Source organism: Pelobates fuscus, chromosome 3 (assembly GCF_036172605.1).
Source record: "Pelobates fuscus isolate aPelFus1 chromosome 3, aPelFus1.pri, whole genome shotgun sequence".
Taxonomy (NCBI): Eukaryota; Metazoa; Chordata; class Amphibia; order Anura; family Pelobatidae; genus Pelobates; species Pelobates fuscus.
In genome coordinates this window covers 161,291,674-161,298,002 of record NC_086319.1, presented here as the reverse complement: position 1 = coordinate 161,298,002, position 6,329 = coordinate 161,291,674, and positions in this window count along the sequence as shown.

The window sequence follows — 6,329 nt, the reverse complement described above, 5'->3', positions numbered from 1 at the left end:
TGTCCCCCCCATCCACTGTCTCTCTATTACCCCTCAGTCTCTGTGTCCCCCCTTCCCCAGTGTTTCTATTACCCCTCTATTTGTCCCCCTTCCCCTCTATTTGTCCCCCCCTTCCCCTCTTTTTGTCCCCTTCCCCTTCCCCTATTTTTCTCTGTACCTGCTGCTGCTACAGGAGGACTGAGGGAGGGGGCGGAGCTAACTACCATGCTCCCTCCCGGTTCCCATAATTCCCAGCATCTACAGATCATAGAGTAATCCCTACTCTATGATCTGTAGATGCTGGGAATTATGGGAACCGCTAGGGAGCTTGGTAGTTAGCTCCGCCCCCTCCCTCAGTCCCCCTGTGCTGACAGCTATGCTGCTGTCAGTATCAGTGAGTGTGCTGCTGCATTGCTTAGGCGGCCGCACGGCACACTCACTGATACTGACAGCAGCATAGCTGTCAGCACAGGAGATGGGGCCGCCGGCCGCAAGGTGAGTATACACCCTCAGAGTGTGCCGCCGGACCGGCCACCCGGCGGCACTGACATGCGGCCGGCGGCCGCGATTTTATTAGACAGCAGGGCTCCCTCTCACTCTCCAGCCCCCCAGGTGCCGCGGCCCACCGGGAAATTTCCCGGTATCCCGGTGGGCCAGTCCGGCCCTGCACACATACACACACAATCTCACTCACTAGCAGGCACACACACACATGCTCACTAAATAGCAGGCACACAAACACACAAGCTCACTCCCGAGCAGACACACACATGCAAGCAAGCTCACTCACTAACAGGCACACACACACACACACACACAGCTTAATGTAGTGGTTCTGGTGTCTATAGCCTGTCCCTGTAGGCTTTTAAATGTAAACACTGACTTTTCAGAGAAAAGGCAGTGTTTACATTGCTTCCTAGTGACTCCTCTAGTGACAGTCACTCAAACGGTCACTAGAGGTGCTTCCTGTGTCAGTGCTGCACAGTGTGCAGTACCTACATTCAGCGCCTCTATCCCCATAGAGATATATAGATTCAATGCATCTCTATGAGGAGAGGCTGATTGGTGTAGCATTTTGCAGCCAATCCTATGGCAAAACATTGGATAGGCTGAGATCATCAAGCTTGATGATCTCAACCATAGAGGCAGGGCCAGTCGAAGGGAGACCAGCTCGGCGTGGGGAAAGAAAAGTGAGTAAAAATACTATTCCCTTGCCAATGGAAGGGGTCTGGTAACCTAAACACACACACACATACACCATGACAGACACACACACACACACCATGACTGACACACGCACCATGACAGACAGACAAACACACACATACACACACCAAGACAGACACACACACCATGACAGACCCATACACTCACACTAACAGACTGACTCAAACATTATTGCTACCTGTGGGGTCCAGTGGGCGACTGGCCAGGGGATTGTGCAGGTGGCGGCATGCTGTGTGGTCGTGCAGGGCGAGCGGCTGGCTGCGTGTATAGAGAGTTGTGCCGTCTCTGCTCTGTTCCCCAGTGCGCAGCTTAATGAGACCAGGGCCGGAATATGACATTATATTCCGGCCCCAGTCTCATTAAGTAGCACGCAAGGGCGGGGGAGCAGAGCAGAGACAGCACAGGTCTCCCTCCAGCTGCCAGCAGCCTAATTGCGGCCACACCAGCTGTCTGTCTGGCCCCAGGTGCCGCAGCCCACCAGGAACTTTCCCGGTATCCCGGTGGGCCAGTGCAGCCCTGACCTTTTCAATGTGAGTAGCTCCAGAGTAATTATGTTCTCCTGCAAGGAGTACTGCTGTACAAGGACTTGTCGAGACTTAGTGAAGGGTAAATAAGAACTGTTTTTATTGAGTCAAGAACAAAGATTGCCCCCAGCATGAGATCTTTATTCATTGAAACACAAGCCTACTCAGGTGCCTCTGTGTCTGGGAGATAATTGAGTCAGCTCTTGGTTAAATTCATGTATCTGCCCGATACAAGAGAGTAACAGATAAAACACCCCAAAACACATATAATAATTCTGAGCACCCCCACATGCCATATATCCCCGGAAAGGTCTCTCTGGAGTGCCCATTCTGTCCACAAGGTGCACGGGTCAGTTGTGACTAGCCTGAATTAGATGGAAGTCCAAAGTTCAGCGGGACACGCCTACCCTCCGATTCCAGCGCAGAATTCCAGAGTGCGGGGCGGAGTTCCCCGGTCACCTAAAAACACATCTATTTCTGTGGGCACATCGAGCTTCCCCAAGTCCTTGGTGTCATTCTATGACTCTCCACTACCTCTGTTAGCCCTTTCAAAAAGCACCCTGATTGAGGGTCCAGGGACCAAATGCGCTCTAGTTAAAGTTTTTGCGGATCACGGTGACTCTGCGATTTGCTTTAGACTTCAAGGATAATTTAGAGTTACTCCTAGTCAGGCGCACCATGTCTCAGCGGCCCCCTGGAGGAGGACAGACGGTTCTGGACAGCCATTGAGGGGCACAGGGCTAGGGGACATGGGCTGGAGAGTAAGTTCATAGTGTTATAGTCTTTTTAGAGGAGATGGAGTCCTGGGGAAACATGTACCTGCCTTAGGTGACCGTCACAAACACAATCACTAATATGCACATTTACTGTTTACACATTGGTGCACACACATTAACCATATTACCACACTGACACACAATCATCAATGCACATACTAAGTGACACAAACACACTCACATAAATTAATTAGCACATACTGACATACATGCACGTAAAGTGACCTATGGAAACAAACTGCCACACACAGGGACCAACACAAACACACTGCCACACAGAGAGTAAACAACTCAAGCACAATGACACACACAGGGGCCAGTGCAAGCACATAGACACACACAATGACACTTACACTTTCTGACAGACACACAGTGACTAATGCAAACACACTGACCCACACACAGTGACCAATGCAAACACAATTACACACACACAAGAACCAATACAAACACCGAGACCCATACATACAAACAAACAAACTGACAGATACAGTGGCCATACATACACTGACAGATACACAGTGACCAATACAAAGACATTGACCAACATTCAGTGACCAATACAAACACAATGATACACATAGGGACCAATACAAACACAATGGCACACACACAGGGGCCAATACAAACTTACCGACACACACACAGGGACCAATACAAACACACTGAAACTCACTATGACCCAAACACACATAGTGACCTATACACACAAACTGAAACACACGCACACAGGAATCAACATAAACACACGGACACAACAGTGACCCATACACACACACTATATCATACACACATTGACACATAAATAGTTCCAGAGATGCTGAAGCCTCTACCTAGCCTGCTGCCTGCACAGAGCTCCGACTGCTTGATATGACGTCATAATGTATCCTGGCAGCTTTCAGCTCTGTGCATGGCAATGAGACGCTGGCCATCTTAGGGTGCATCGGCCTGAGGGTGCAAGATCTGGATGACCAGCTGCAGCTGCTAGGGCCCATAGAGTGACCCGAGAATTTAGGGCCACCCAATGGGCCCTATATCTTCAGGTGCCCGGTCAGCGCTGCAGCCGTATAATAGCGCGCCTGGATCCTGCGCTGTCAGAGAGACCACCAGGCAGTGAAGAGGGAGAGCCAGTGACTCCCAAAAGGATGGTGGCTGAACTATTAGCTGTATGTGTGTGTCTGTCAGTATGTATATGTATGTATGTCTGTCAGTATGTATGTATGTCAGTCTGTATTTCAGTATGTATGTCTGTCTGTCAGTATGTATATGTATGTGTGTGTCAGTATGTATGTATGTCAGTTTGTATGTATGTGTGTGTATGTATGTCACTATGTATTTATGTGTGTGTCTCTGTATGTCCTAATGCATGTGTTTCTGTATGTATGTATGTGTCTGTGTGTCACTATGTATGTCTGTGTGTCTGTATATGTGTGTATATGTATTTTTCAGTATGTGTGTCAGCAGGGCTGCCACCAGAAATGTTGGGGCCCCTGACAAAGCACAATGTGTTTAGTGGATGCAGTGTCTGTGTATTAGACGCAGTGTCTCTGTATAGGGAATGCAGATTGTTTGAATGTGTGGTGGATGCAGTGTGTGTATTGTGAATACAGGATGTTTGTGTAGTGGATGCTGTGTGTATAGTTAATGCAGAGTGTATGTTATTGTAGTGAATGCAGAGTGTGTGTCAGTGTAGTGAATGCAGAGTGTGTGTCAGTGTGTTAGTGTAGTGGATGCAGTGTGTTAGTGTAGTGAATGCAGCATGTTAGTGTAGTGAATGCAGAGTGTGTGTCAGTGTAGTGGATGCAGTGTGTTACTGTAGTGAATGTAGAGTGTGTGTTAGTGTAGTGAATGCTGAGTGTGTGTTAGTGTAGTGAATGCAGATTGTGTGTTAGTGTAATGAATGCAGAGTGTGTGTCAGTGTAGTGAATGCAGAGTGTGTGTTAGTGTAGTGAATGCAGTGTGTGTTAGTGTAATGAATGCAGAGTGTGTGGCAGTGTAGTGAATGCAGAGTGTGTGTTAGTGTAATGAATGCAGAGTGTGTGTTAGTGTAGTGAATGCAGAGTGTGTGTTAGTGTAATGAATGCAGAGAGTTTGTCAGTGTAATGAATGCAGAGTGTGTGTTAGTGTAATGAATGCAGAGTGTGTGTTAGTGTAGTGAATGCAGAGTGTGTGTTAGTATGTAGTGAATGCAGAGTGTGTGTTAGTGTAATGAATGCAGAGTGTGTGTTAGTGGAGTGAATGCATAGTGTGTGTTAGTGTAATGAATCCAGAGTGTGTGTCAGTGTAGTGAATGCAGAATGTGTATTAGTGTAATGAATGCAGAGTGTGTGTGTCAGTGTAGTGAATGCAGAGTGTGTGTTAGTGTAATGAATGCAGAGTGTGTGATAGTGTAATAAATGCAGAGTGTGTGTGTCAGTGTAGTGAATGCAGAGTGTGTGTTAGTGTAATGAATTAATGTGTGCTAGTGTAATGTAGTGTGTGTTAGTGGAGTGAATGCAGAGTGTGTGTTAGTGTAATGAATGCAGAGTGTGTGTGTCAGTGTAGTGAATGCAGAATGTGTGTGTGTAATGAATGCAGAGTGTGTGCTAGTGTAATGAATGCAGAGTGTGTGTCAGTGTAGTGCATGCAGAGTGTGTGTTAGTGTAATAAATGCAGAGTGTGTGTGTCAGTGTAGTGAATGCAGAGTGTGTGTTAGTGTAATGAATGTAAAGTGTGTGTTAGTGTAGTGGATGCAGTGTGTTAGTATAGTGAATACAGAGTGTGTGTTAGTGTAATGAATGCAGAGTGTGTGTTAGTGTAATGAATGCAGAATGTGTGTGTCAGTGTAGTGAATGCAGAATGTGTGTTAGTGTAATGAATGCAGAGTGTGTGTGTCAGTGTAGTGAATGCAGAGTCTGTGCTAGTGTAGTGAATGCAGAGTGTGTGTTAGTGTAATGAATGCAGAGTGTGTGTTAGTGGAGTGAATGCAAAGTGTGTGTTAGTGTAATGAATGCAGAGTGTGTGTTAGTGTAGTGAATGCAGAGTGTGTGCTAGTGTAATGAATGCAAAGTGTGTGTGTTAGTGTAATAAATGCAGAGTGTGTGTGTTAGTGTAATAAATGCAGAGTGTGTGTGTTAGTGTAATAAATGCAGAGTGTGTGTGTTAGTGTAGTGAATGCATAATGTGTGTTAGTGTAGTGAATGCAGAGTGTGTGTTAGTGTAATGAATGCAGAGTGTGTGTGCGTGTGTGTTTACTAGTGTATGCATGTAATGTAATAATGTGAATGTAATAAAAGCTATTCCCCCCTCCCTGCCTGGTCCAGGGAGGGGGGGGGGGATTCCATCCCTGGTGGTCCGGCGGCATTGTGGGGCCCCCGGCTCCCTATACTTGCAGAGGGGGCCCAGCAGACTGCAGCAGTACTTTACAGCTCTTCCCTCTCTCTAACTCCGGCGAGCGTGATGTGCATGCCGCGCGGAGCGTTGCCATGGTAACCCGTGGCAACGCTCTGACGGCCAAGGGTCTTGCGGTAATTAGAGAGTGGGAAGAGCTGTAATGTACTGCTGCAGTCTGCTGGGCCCCCTCTGCAAGTATAGGGAGCCAGGGGCCCGCGGCTGCACATTTATATAGCGATCATCGCTTTATATACGGTATGTACAGAGAGGGAATGTGGGGCCCGGGACTGCCCATGACAACAGTCATGGTTGTCACCCCCCTATGGCGGCCCTGTGTGTCAGTATGTATGCCTGTATGTGTGTATGTATGTTTCAGTGTGTGTGTGTGTGTCAGTATGTGTGTATCTGTGCCCTTTTGTATCAGTGTGTGTGTTTGTGTCTGTGTGTATTT